Raw genomic sequence first — 14,129 nt, forward strand, 5'->3', positions numbered from 1 at the left:
GAAAAGAAGAAATGATAGGAGAAAGAGGAATTGTGACAGAAATCTAAAAGTTGGAGAAAAGCCTGTTTCATTTTTAAGGTGACGGCACTGGCAGTTGCTGAGGAAGTGGCTTTGTCTCCCTCCCCAGTAGCAGCTCTGGTCTACTCATACAAAACCATCTCTCTCATTAGTTGAAACTAGGTATCTCCTGGCAAGACAGTTAACCCAGGTAGCCAATGAGCTGAGGCCTTATCCTCCTTATGGTGTTCTGAGTTCAAGAAAACAAACAAACAAACATCAGAGTATGATAGGCAATGCTGTTACTTCTTTTTAAAATTCTTTCTACCCATGCATCTTCTTGTGTCATTATTCAAGAAAGTCTGGAAGAGGAGAGGGACTACAGCATGGAGAGGGACCACAGAATGACAGAAGTTTGGCAACTGTTTGTCAGCATCATTTTTCAGAATGACTGGGTGCTATAGGGTGTGGTAAGAACATGGTGTATATGTATCTCCCCTTGAAGACTGGTGAAACCTGGGCCAACCTAATGACAAGGTTAATTGCAGAATAGGAACGTTCATTTTATGAGTTAGAACTGATTGGATTTAGTAACAGGGTGAATGGAGGGATTGATGCAGAGGAATGGAGAAGTGATTCCTATGTGTTCAACTTGGGAGGAGGTAGCTCCTAATGAAAGTGAAGAGGAGTTCATTGAATTGATAAGGAACTTGTTAAGCAAATACTCTGTAGCCAGTGATTTTCTCAGAGCACCAGGGATTGCAAAAGAAAGAGAAGACCCATTTGCTGCCAGGAGACAACAATCATGTACCTGGAGATAGTGAGTTGTTCTGTACGCAAGAATCTGACCTGATAGTGACAATTAGCAACCCAGCATCTATGTGAGGTTTGCTGTGGAATGAGTGTGTTGCTGAACACTTTCTATTCTTTTTTAAATTTTTTTTGATTTATATGTATGAGTGTTTTGTCTGCATATGTCTACATGCACCACATGCATGCAATACCTACAGCGACCAAAAGAGGGTGTCAGAACCCCTAGAACTGGAGTTATAGGTGGCTGTTAACCACCATGTGAGTGCTGGGAACTGAACTGGGATCCTCTGTAAGAGTAGCCAGTGCTTTTAACTGCTGAGTCATTTCTCTAGTTCCATTTTCCTGTTCTTTTTGTCACCTTCTCTGCATAGACCTATACCAGCATCACAATCAAAAGTTTAAAGTGGGTAAAATACCATACAGTAAGTCTAAGTACTTGCTGAAAACTGAGAGCTGTGCTCAGAACTTCATAGAAAAGCTTGCTGGTGGGACTGCCATTGAGAGTAACCAGTGAGGTTTTCAGACAAGTTTCTTGTTTAAGTGACCATTAACAAGTGCTGCTGAGGGTCAGAATACAAATCTAGAACTTTTTAATGCTAAAGTCAGTCGAAGTTGTTCCTATGCAATACAGTGCCAATTGCCCAGATCAGAAAGAGAAACTGTTGTGTGCTCCTAACACTCAGACATTTAAGATTTTCGTAAAGGTAACTCAAAAGTCCTAGCAGGATGGTGTTCACATCCAATTACTTTCTCCTTGTGGTGCAGCCTTATTCGTGAGGGCTTAGCCTCTTCCATTTCCTGGTGACTCACCAAGTGCCCCATCATTTCTAAATAGTCACAAGTCACTGCTGGGAAGCTGTCCATTTACACATGCTATCTATGAAAATGATAAAAAGACTCTTCATTGCTATCAAGCATAGACTGCATTGTTGAAAGGTACGCATTGTCAAGATAAATCAGGAAAAAAATCTAGAATTGAATGCTATGTTGGAGAGTATTTTTAAAAGTCTGTGTTTCAGAGGTATTTCCCTGGAATGCTTTAAAGAAGCATGCTTGTTTGAAAGGCTTCATCCATCTGCAGAGCTCTGTGCATTGAAGCACTCACAACTGGCTAGGAGAGGGTCCCAGAGGCCTGGAGTCTGGTCCCATTTCCCATCCACAGGCTCAGAGGTTTGTGAGTTGCGCCCCACACACCTTTTTTGTATGACACAGAGTCGACTTTGTAGAGAGTGAATGTAAATCCTTACATTCCCACTTACTATTGACACAACCGATTTCAGATGCAGAAGACTGCATGAGTTCAGTTCTGAGCACCCCCAACAGTTCCATTTCATTTTGGGGCTCCCAAACCATTCTTAGATTGTTTAATTCTGAAGCAAATATTTTAAAGTCATTCTCCAGGCTCAGTCCCCTCTCCATGCAAGCAAACTGGGCTACAAAAGCAGAGGCCTTCCAGGCCCTGTTTACTTAGACTGCAAACTCTATTCAAGCCAGCGATGTCAGATTAAAGGAAGAAAGGGGAGAGAAATCAAAGCCTTAAACTGCACATAAAAGGCAATCGCTGGCAACCAATCTGTTCAACTTCCAACTATTTGCACTTTATGAATAAAGGTCAATCTGTTATTGGCACCCAAATGTTAACGTTCTTATGAGGGTTTAAGCTGCTTTAACAGCTGAATAAGTGAGAGTGAGCTATAGGCCCACACCTAATCATTCAGGTCCAGCTGGGACTCTGGAGCTTTTCAAAAGCCAAGAGGTGCAGGGGCCTGTGTGAGCGCCTGGTGGGGAGCAGTTGATACACATCTAGTGAGGGGCAATGGTGGGGGGGGAGCGGAGATGAAGCTCCTTATGTGTTACACACAGGAAACTAAAGGCTAGTGTCCATGGGCCTTTTTCTCCTAGACTGCCACAGCTTTATATCATTAATCATCTTTTACTGTGTATTTGGTTTTCCTCCTTTAAAACACCTGCTGTCCCCTTCCATCAAAGTATCCTCTGATGAAAGACAGTGTACTAAGCTGGCAAGCCTCTGGCTAGCACTCAGTCTCCTATATAGGCTATACCTATATGCAGGGGCACAAGTATACTGAGGTGCGGAATTTGGGAGTGAATACTATGTGATGACTAAAATCAAAAAACCACTTTGGTAATGCCAATGGTAGACAAATTTTTTAAAATGCGTTTTCAGATGCCATCTATCCTTTGGGCATTTGACTTGTACATTTTTAATTTCTGCAAATAGGCAGAACATAAGTGTAAATAAGAGAAATGCCAATTTATTGAGTCCTCAACATTATTTTATTCCAACAGAGCTGACAATGCTGGTATGAAAACATCTTCCATTTTGCCCAATCCCCTGCCCCATTTATGAAGCAAACAGACCTTAGACTTCTGTGGCCTTGTTCCTGTCTCTGTAGGCTGTGGTTCTGTCTGGTACAGAATGATGTCACCTTTAAAAATCTCATTCAGTTCTGCTGTCCTCTCCTTACTGTCTTCATCAACTACATAGTAGGGAGGTGTTAGTGTGAAGTTTAGGGAGCAGTTTACTGGAAAACTAAAATGTCATACTCACATGAAGCATAGCTATTACTAGGACTTTTATAGAAAATGCAGGGCTTCCTCATGGCTGGGTTTTGGGAGAGATCAGGTGCTGGCGTGAGCAGAAGCAAGCTGTTCATTTCCTCCTTAATCTCCCCTCTCAAGCTTCTGTGGAGACATTCCTTCCACTTACTGCATCCTTTCCCACTTCTAACCATCTGCTAATAGGCAACTGGGATAGACAGGTTGGCATGACTCTCCATCTCTATTTTGTGATTACTCTTTGTTCTTTGGCTTTTCACATTCCTTGGTGGATTATCATTGTTTCTATATGTTTCTCTGGCCTTCTTAAGACAACAGCCTCTGAAGTCTGGAATGATGCCTTTACATCCCCTACAACGCTTGAAGTGTTCTATAATGCCTAGGAACCGAGTAATATATTTTTGTTGTACAGAATTTACATATTAAGTTATTCTCCCTATCTTCCAAATAAACTGATTTAGTTTTCAAGTAGACAGCAAATTTATATATAAGTGACATATGTTACAAGGTAGCCTATAAAAAGCAATTCTCCTTTTTACCTTCTCCCTGTCATCCATTTTCCCGTCCAGGAAGTAATTCCAATTAGTGGTTTCTTGTGATACTCTTCTATCTCTTTCATTTATTTCATTCTTCATTGTGGACATAGTGACTAAAACTAAGAATATGTCTGAAAGTTGTTTGAATTCTGAAGGAGGAAGACTCTCACAAAACACAGAGAATTACTTTTAGGAGGCAGTATATTTCTAGGGCAAGCAGCAGTTGCCTTGATTCAGGAATTCCAAGTTCCAGAGGAGCAGAAGGATGTTATTAGCAAGGTGCATCTTTCTGGGCAGGATTTTCAACCTTGTTGGGCTTACTTAGTTCATGTTGAACAAATTTCCCACCTCTATAGACCTCTGATTCTTATCTAAAAAACAATAATTTTAGAAAATTAAAGAATCAGCATTTGAGAAAATGAATTCGATATTAGCATTTTCAATCAGGAACTTAACCTTTGAGCTGGCGAAGTGGCTTTGCCAAATCAATCTATTTAGGAAATTAAAAATAAAACCAGGCACATTTATTGCAAATTAAAGTGAAGTGGAATTGAACATTTCTAACTGGCGCCAGCAGAGAAATGTCCCTCTGAGATTGTTGTGGTAGCAAAGGAAAGGAGCCAGTTTTGAGAGCTGTGTGTGTTTCGTTGGTAGTTAGGTTCTTCTTTCTGCCACAGGCAGGCTTTGGAGTGGAAGAAAGGGCAGAAATGCTGTGCCACTTTCAGAGCTGTCTTCATCACATATATACGTGTGTGTGTGTGTGTGTGTGTGTGTGTGTGTATTCAGTCATTCAGGGATGTGGCAGGGAACAGATCTGTGTGCTTCCTGAGGGTATAACTTATTGGATTCACTCCCTTGGTGTCCAATCAAACGTTTGTGGAATTCTAGGAAAGATGGAAGTAATCAGCCCTCATAACACTGCCATGTCATTATTCCCTGGGGACCTGGAATACACTCACAGGCAGTTCTTGAGTATCTAGAGAGGCATGGAGTCATGATCACAAACAGGGGACATGTTTTGCTAGCCTCTAGACTATCAGCTATTGAGTTCATATGACAGCCATTACCCAGGCTGCAGTGTGAAGGTAAACCATGAAACCACATGAGTGTTGCTGTACAACACATCTCATGCCTGGAGTTAACCCGGAGATTACCAAATAATTGTGAAAGAAAGTCAGCTCATCATTTTCACCATATCATTGTCTGTGATAGAAAAATAACAGTACTAACAGTCCTTCAGTAGGAGGTTTGCCCATTAAATTATAGTACCTACCCACAGTTAAATCCATAGCCTTGGAACGTGATGAACAGATATGAAAGATAGTCACAGTATAGCACTGTGTTAACCACGTCAGTGATCCCTTTGATCAGCGATAGTCACAGTTGTGTGAATTTGGCTATGTGACTTAACCTCTCCAAGTCTCCTTTCCTTTCTCTATAGGGCTCCATCTACGCAAAAGGCTGTTCTGAGGAGTGAATGTAAACAGTATTCCAGATACTAGACACGTGGTTAGAAATCAGGAGTGTTTCCTCATCCTCCTCTTCCTCCTCTTCCTCTTGTTACATTTTTCATCTTTGTTGTATTGTCTATATTCAAAGACACATGAAAGGATGTTTGCAAAAGATTTCCAGTTATTATTGTTGTGTACTTTAATTTCTTCTTTGTACATTTCTGTATTACATAAAATCTTTTCTACAATAATCATCTATTGATTTTGCACCAATATTGAATGCATTAGAAAAAGAAGTCTTTCCCGTTAATTCCTTTTCTATAGCTTACAGCCTCTGTGTCTTCAAGAAAGTAACTGATGCCTCTGATCCTTATTTTTTGTTATTTATAAAGCAGGAACAATTATTCATTTCTTTTCTATCTCTAAAACGTTTGCTAGTCATCAAATAAGTTATTGAAATTGTGGTCTTGGAAAAATAAAGTGCTGTAAAAATATTACATTTTATTTATTACTATTTATATAAACTTCATGGAAATTGCTTGGAATTTTCTTTTTTCATCTCATTTAGATTTTGGTGGGTGACAATAAGGCCTAATGAAACCCACAAAAGGTGAATTTGCTGTTTGCCACACCAGGATTTGCTACCATCCTCAGGATGCTAGGAACGACTCCTGACCAAGTTTGTCACAGGCGCACTGTTTCTTGAGCTCACCCTGCCCTGGTTTGTTCTCACTTTCGTTCCTTCTGCGCACATGGCTTCTTTCCTTGCTGCTTCTTCAATATAACCAGAGTGAGAGGGGACCTGGGACCCAAGGGTGGGCGAATCCGCAAAACGAATCGGGTTCATGAGGTTGAACTCTGGCTTTGGAGGCCACTGGGGAGTTGGTAATATTTACCGTAGTTTCTGCAGCATCATCTCCTTCCTCTTTATTCTTGAAACAGGCACATGCCTGCAGGGAGGCGGTCCAGGTGGAGCGAGCTGTAGTGAAATGCGCATATCTGAAGGAGGTCTTGTGCCCAGAAGCCGTCCTGCCTATAAAGGTCACTATCCTGCCAATAAAGTTCGCAATCACTAGATCAGCACCAATTTGTTTTCTAAGGTTGGGGTGGAGTTAGCAGGAGGGAACAAAAAAAGAGGAGGGCACACTTAGCGGAGTGCTGCGCTTCGAACCCACAGCCAAGCTCCTATTCTTCGAGCAGCAGCTGCAGGAGCGCTCCTGCGGGGTCCTCAGCCCAAGTGCTGGGGGCCGGAATTTGGGGGGTAGGACTAGGCATCTTCCTTTTCAGGCTCTTAATTTTTTTGTTTAAACTTAAAGGAGGCCGCAGAAAAGGTGTCGCGGCTGAGCAATAATCTTTAATTTTTTTAAAAGTTGAATGCATATTTATCATAAGAAATGTTGGGTGGGTCTGAGCACGTTTTACTCACTGCGGGTCTCGGACAGGTTGCGGCACACACTGGGAATTGCTTGTGTGCTGGGGGAGTTCAGGCGGCGCCGAGAACCTGAGCCGGAGCTTTAGCCTCCGGGTTCCCACTCTTTGCACGGTTTCAAGTCCAAGCTTATAAAAGTCATTTCCATTTTCAAAAGCGGAGTTAGTAAAACACTTTGGAAACTTTCCCTGAGCCACCCACCCCACCCCACCCCACTCCATCTTCGTGTTCGAGAAATGCAAATCCCATTTTATGTTAAAAAGTTGAAAAACATTTCAATGTATTCTTGTCTTGTATGACTGGCTGAGAGCCTCTAAATCCCCACCATTTACCAAATTAAACTAATTGAAAGTGCTTCCAAAAGCCACATCTGTAGGCTGACGTTTGTCCCTGCCTTTCACTTTGGACTCGGGAAACTGTTCTCCGTTCCATTGATCCCTGAATAGTCATGCCTGTCAGGAAGCCACATCAGCCATTATCATTCTAATTTTACTGCCTTTCTTGGTCCCTAATCTAATTTGCAATGATGCTTAAGCATTTCGCAAGGCCATAGCACTTTCTTCAGAATTTCAACAAGAGCATTAAACCCCCAATTTACATTAATGAAGTGCACATTTAATTAGGGGAGAGGGTAAATGGAGGGCTCTTCAGGAGCAGTTTGTGTGATATGATAGGCACTCAAAAAGGCAAGTAGATATATCTGATAAAAGACTTGCCATACATCACATGGCTTGATTTCCTTCCCGCTGGCCCTGCAGTTCTCTTCTCATCCTCAGCGTCCGGCTCATTTCCACCCTTCCCTCAACTATCTCTACCTCACTGAAATTTGCTCCAGAGCCACGACAATAAAATTATGAACGCAGACCTGTCAACAAGGCAGGACGTCGGGGCAAAGACCCATTTAAGACGATCATGTGGTTTTTCAGTTCTGCTGCCCTCCAAAGGGGAGATTAACTTGTTCTTTTAAATAACGAGAAACGAGGAAAGGCATCTCAGCCTCCCTGGTTAATGAATGCGCTAAGCACACAGGCGGTTAAGCACACAGGCTGAGCAGCCCAGTGGTACACTGACTCCGCTTGCCTTTGGGAAACGGGTGGGCGGAGATGCAGCTCTGGTCATGGATCACATGCAGTGAATTCATTACCACATAGGATCTGAGATGTGGTGATGTCACACTACTGAGTGACTTGCAGGCTCTGCTGACTGAGTCTTCTGAGGAACAGGCAGGCAATGTGTATCTGGGCCCAATTACATATTTTTGTTCCACAATTTTCTCTCTTTGGTCTTTCGAATATGAATTTTAGCTCTCTATACTTTTTTCTTAGCCTATATAGTTCATGAGGTGTGAGAGTGAGAACAAGATTTATATAAAGGTTTTATTTTTTGAAACTTGATATGCGTGCGCTCATGCGTGTCTGTGCTTGTCCATGTGAAGGTCAGAGGTCCGTTTGGGCTGTTTTCCTCTATAACTTGCCACCTCATTTTTTTTTGAAACAGGGTGACTCACTGAACCTGGAACTCACCATTTTAGCTGGACTGGCTGTCCAGCAAGTCCCCGGATCTGCCTGTCTCTGCATCCCAAACACTGGGGTTACAGATATGTACACTGCCACATCCAGTCTTTATGGGTGCTGGGGATCTAAGCGGAAGTACTCATTCTTACACAGTAAGCAGTTTACTCACTGAGCCATCTCCCTAGCCTCACTGCTTATTTGATAACAACTTAATAATAATCATGACCAATAACAATCCTTTGGAAACACAGTGATTTCAACAGAACTAGAGCAATAGACTGCTATTTCATGTTTAATAGTTTTATAATATTTGCTATTTTGGAGCTAAAAAAAGCATTTGTTTATAAGAGGATGTTGTTTGTGTTTCTCTCAAGTTTGAAAGTTACATTTCATGGAACAAACAAACATATGTTCTACTAATTTACCCCAGCTAGACTCTGACATGTAGCCATATTCAGTGGACCTCTTTTCTGACTACCGTTCTGAGATATGCACAGTTTTTCCACACAGCAAAGACTGACCATAGCGTAATACTTGAAAGTAAAGAGGAAATCACTTCCACCCGAATACCTTGCCTCTGCCCTCAGTGTGATGTGGTGTGACAGGAAAGGAATGAGATGAATGACCTGAAATGAATTCCCTACTTGTATCCTGAACAAAATGAAAAAAAAAAAAAAGTGGCATTATAGGGCAGGGTAAACAGTTGGGGTATGGAGGAAAAGAGGAAATGGTCAATAAGATGAAGGCAGTAGATAGTGAGCAGGAGTTTGAAAAAACTGAAATGAATTGAAGTATTAAGGGGTGAGGTGAGAACAGTCCTTTTCCAGTATGGACCTGTGACTTTCAGTGGACAGAGCTCTATAATCACCTCTATAATCCTCTTCTATATAGAGACAGGAAGTTCACATTTGCAAAATAGAGATATCAATGGTACTTTATAGGGTTGCTCTGAAATAAATGAAGTTTATGAAGTACTTCAGAGACAGTCTGGCATTAGTAAGCACTCAATCAGTGAAAAAGAATATAGTAGCAATATAGCAGGTACTCAATAAGCGTTACCAGAGAGAAAACAAAGATAGAAAAAGAATAGAGCTCTAGGAAGACGGAGAAAGGTATGGAAAGGGCATAAAAAGACACACTGGGTGACAAGTGTTAAGGAAGACCCAATCATATTTGGTTAACCAACAGCTCTCCGTGTTTCTGTTCAGTAGAGAAATAGGAGACTGTGAAAGACCATACAAAAGCAGAAAATAAGCTAGGTTGAAGGGACATTTTAAAACCTGCTTTCTAGACTATTAGAATTTACTTCCTAATGGCCATTTCCATGGAAATTGATTGTTAAAAAACAGCAGAAAAAGTGTGTTTTGGGTTTCCATGTGAAACAAAGTGGTTCTCTGAAAACAGCACCTGCCCCTCCTCCTCTCGCCCCGCCTCCTCCCGCCCCTCCTCCTCCCACCCCGCCTCCTCCTGCCCCACTTTCATCTCTGATACTGACATTCTTGTTCCCAATGTCTAATTCTCTCTCCAGAGATAACCACTGCTGAAGGCTTTAAAGACCTTTCAAGAGATATTATACATATTTATGAGATTCATGTTTTAAATTATACCTTCATTTAATCTCTTCAGTGTTACTCAAGCCTGGAGGAAACTCACATGAAATACCACAGCATTCCACTCTCCTTTCCCCACTAATTACAGAACTAAGACCTGACCATTATTATTATTAGGTTTTAAAGATATATTTTTATTATTTTTAAATTATGTGTCTGTGTGTGTGTGTGTGTGTGTGTGTGTGTGTGTGTGTGTCTGTGTGGCTATGTGCATGTGAATGCAAGTACTCGCAGAGTCTAGAAGGGGTGTCAGATCCCCTGCAGCTGGAGTTACAGGCAGTTGTGAGTTGCCTGACATGGGTGCTGGGAACTGCTGGATTTCGGACCTCTGTAAGAGCAGTAGGCACTCTTCTTGCTGAACCATCTCTCCAGCCCCTGACCATTATTTTTAAAATTAAGAAATATACAAGACTCTGGGATCTGACTTTTTGGGAAGTTTACGGTTCACAAACTCAGTGTATTGACATCATGGGAAAGGTGCTCAGGGACAGTCTAGATGCAGTGGACTGGGATCAATGTGCTTGATATTTGGAAGTGATCAGTGAGCCCATTGAGTGGTTGCTACTCAAAGTGGTTGCCTAGTGTCATGGAAGAAAGATAGCTGAGGATGAGAGAAATGGGCTAAGAGCTGACATTTGTCATTTTTGCACTGGATTCAGAACTTGCTGGAGGCACTGCTGGTCCCGTGGCTTCCTGGAACCAAGGTGGTCTTTTGCTAGTTGCCCAGGAAAGGCCTCATTCAGGAACCTGGTCTACAATTCTAGCATTCATTCCTCATCTTGAAGGTGAAAGGGCTGCTGTTCCTACTGGGACTGACTCCTACTGAAATGGGTGATGGTTTTGTATTTGTGTATTTTCACAGCAGATGGACTGTGACTTTGGTGTGGGCTGAAGACTGTACAGTCAGAACTTGTTCCAAGGACTGTAATACTGTTTTAGGGTGGGGTAGATTCTCATAGAGGACCACTAGGTCTCTACCAATGCATGCCCACAAGATTTGTTAGGGCTTGGATTTGGAAGCTGGCTAGATTTATAGCAGATTATACAAGTATGTGAACATGGAAGAAAGGTGACTTTTAGTCATGAGTTCTTACAATGTATTCAAAGCCTGTCAAAAGCATGTAATTACACAATTTTCCCAAACCTTTACCCAGTTTAATTAGGAAAGGGAAGACTGCAAATAGAGTGCTAAGTGCTAAGGAATTTCCTTTGTAGGTTTGGTTAAGAATATCTAAGGCATATTTGCCCACTCTGTAAATATACTACTTAATTGGTTGTGAGAATTAGGAACATGAGCTCCTCAGCAAAGAACTTAAATCAGTTCTCTTGTTGACTTGAACCTGTATATAAAACACATAAGGCTACTGAAAAGATTGTAAGGTCCAATCACATAGACATTTTTTTCAGTATGGTATGCTTTGGAAGACAAGCCGTTTTGTCCAGCTGTCTCCAGATTCTTGAAAATGGGCCAGATTCCATTCTTTTGAGAAAGAAACCACTGTCATCACAACAGCAGCAAACTCACCACCAGTTTCTCAGAACACTCTTAGGTGGGGCATTTTCCATAGTCCATGGCTGGAGTCACTGGGGGATGGGCACATGAGTTGTCTGAAATCTCACAAGTTGAAAGTAGAGCCCAGTTGGCAGCCACGTTTCCTGCCCTGAAGGTGAAGAGAGAGGCCCAAGAAATGGGATTAGATTTGAAAGAGCATATACACTTTCTAGGGGCTGATCTGAATTATGTTTCCTCTCTGACCCTCCCCGAGTTTACCCATCATAAGTAATAGCAAACCTCTTCTTCAATTCATTCAAAAATGCATTTGTTCTCCATAATAGGGAGAGAAGCTCCAGCCAAATTATATTCTAATGTATCAGAGCCTTGAACCCTGAGTCCATTTTGCATTGCTGGCTAGGTGGCTGCTGAATACATTATTAGTTCAACAGGTTTGTCAGCTTTTTGAGGAGGCAAAATTTCCTAGCTTTGAATGAATACCTGGGTATGATTTATTCTTGTGTCTGTTAGAAGCCCCATTAGATGTTATTCCTGGATCTAGTCATGCTGGAAATGGGCTGTGTTCCTGACACAGTTATCATGTGTCCAACTAGGACAGGCGAAGGCCAAAGAAACTCAAAAGGTAAGTATTTGAAATAAATGGTTCTGAATTTCCAAGTTTCCTCTTGTCCCCAAAGAGTTAATACCAATGGTCTTCCCAGGTACACGGACACAGAGAGGAAACTACAGTGCCCAGCCTGCCAGGTCCTTTGTCTATGAAAAAATATTGAAAGGTGTTCACCCATTTTAAGAGTCTGGATTCTCCTAAGAATAGGAGAGGTGGTACAAGGCAAAAAGCATGAAATGGCTTGTTGAGGAGAACTGTCTTCTTCACTAGAGCCTGTTAGATCCACCACTCATCAAAGCCAGGGAGTGAGGTAAGCACTACACCATGCTAAGTCACCTATCATCATAGCATCTGCACCATTTGCTGTAAATCTGCTCGCCAGATCTCAGACACTTCGTTACTAATGTGCACTGATTAAGTCAGTCCCCTGGTGGCTGCACAGAGGAAGTGTTCCTTTGTAAATATCCCTGTAGTGCTATGGAGACCTAACGCAAGGAGGCATACACACAGGGTGGAATTGGACAGTGCCCTCCCATGGTTCCTTGCTGCCTTGGCAATGCCGCCATTTGAAAACTTAAGTCCCTCAGGTCTAGGTCCTGGAAGTGAGAGCTTGGCAGGGGCAGGGAACATGTTTGCTTTCTGGATGCTCAAATTGCAGGACTGGGCAGCAATATAGCCGGGCTTTGCCAAATGATTACTGGGTCTTTCCTTTGTGGTCACAAGGACTGTGCAGGTTCTGTAGATGTGCAACAAAGAGGAAGAACCACTGCTCCACCAATGCTGCTCCTGCTAGCTTCTTTCTTTGCATATGAATTTGACCCCTTGAAGTCTTGTGTATTCATGGCAGGTTAAGATCAGTTTGATAGGAAAAATGTGAAGTCTTTGTCTAATAATCGTGGAAACACTGGAAACCTGCCTTACCCATTGAAAGCAATAATTTATGATAGGCCAATTAATAAAAGATGAACACTATATTTTCATAAGGGATGGTAGTTGGCTAAAAAGAAATAATTTGGAAGGAAGAAGAACAGGTGTGAACTGTTTCTTTTCTTTTTTACCAAGCATAATGTTCATGTTGCAAAGGTCAACTAGTGAGCCACCTAACTGGGAGAGCAGAGACCCTCATTTGAATCTTTATCCTGATGTTACTTTGCTATGACTTTGAAATAGGTACATTTACCATTCTGATTTTCCTCCTGTCTCAATTGGAGGTTGAAGTACATATTTTGTCTGGAAAGTCCTTCCTAGGTCTGATACTTGAAGTCTGTATGTGCCTTTTCTGTCCCATGGCTGCAGTAATCCATACCGGAATAGGCATGTTCATTTAATCACCTACTCATAACACAAGCAGAAGTTAAGATGTTTTTCTCTGGCTCCTGTCTTGGGAAAGTGGTTCATACTCACTGTTATTGTCTTCATCTTCCTCCTCCTCCCCCCTCCTCTTCCTCCTCCTCTTCCTCCTCCTCCTCCTCTTTCCCTTCCTCCTCTGCCTCTTCCTCCTCTCCCCTCCTCCTCCTGTCTTTTGACTCATGATCTCCAGTGGTCTCACTTCCTCCACAGACTTCAAAGGTCAACAGATTTTTCTTTTTGCATCCGTTCTCTCCTTCTGATGTTGATTCATTTCACAGATTGACCACATTGTCCTTCAAGAAATCCCTTCTCGCAACTCCTTCTGTGATGGCCAACAATGCCAGTTCTCCTTTCTTTTCTAGTTCTTTCTTCTAAATTATCTAGCTACAGTCTTGTCCTGGGCTCCAGGATCATCCTGTCACCCTTGCCCTGAATTTTTCCAGTTGGAAATTTCACCATGTACTACAGTTGATAAATCTGAAGAACATTCATCTTATTCCTGAAATTGGTGCCTTTATAACATTTATATAAGGGGCTGGAGAGATGGCTCCGCAGTTAAGAACACTGACTGTTCTTACAGAAGACCCAGGTTCGAATCCCAGCACCCACATGGCAATTAACAACTGTCTGTAACTCCAGTTCCAGGGGATCTGACAGCCTCTTCTGTCCTCCGAGGGCATTGCATGACACGCGTGTATTTACTTACATATAGGAGCTACATGCATACAC

This window comes from Nannospalax galili, unplaced genomic scaffold (genome assembly GCF_000622305.1).
Source record: "Nannospalax galili isolate Female #2095 unplaced genomic scaffold, S.galili_v1.0 scaffold405, whole genome shotgun sequence".
NCBI lineage: Eukaryota > Metazoa > Chordata > Mammalia > Rodentia > Spalacidae > Nannospalax > Nannospalax galili.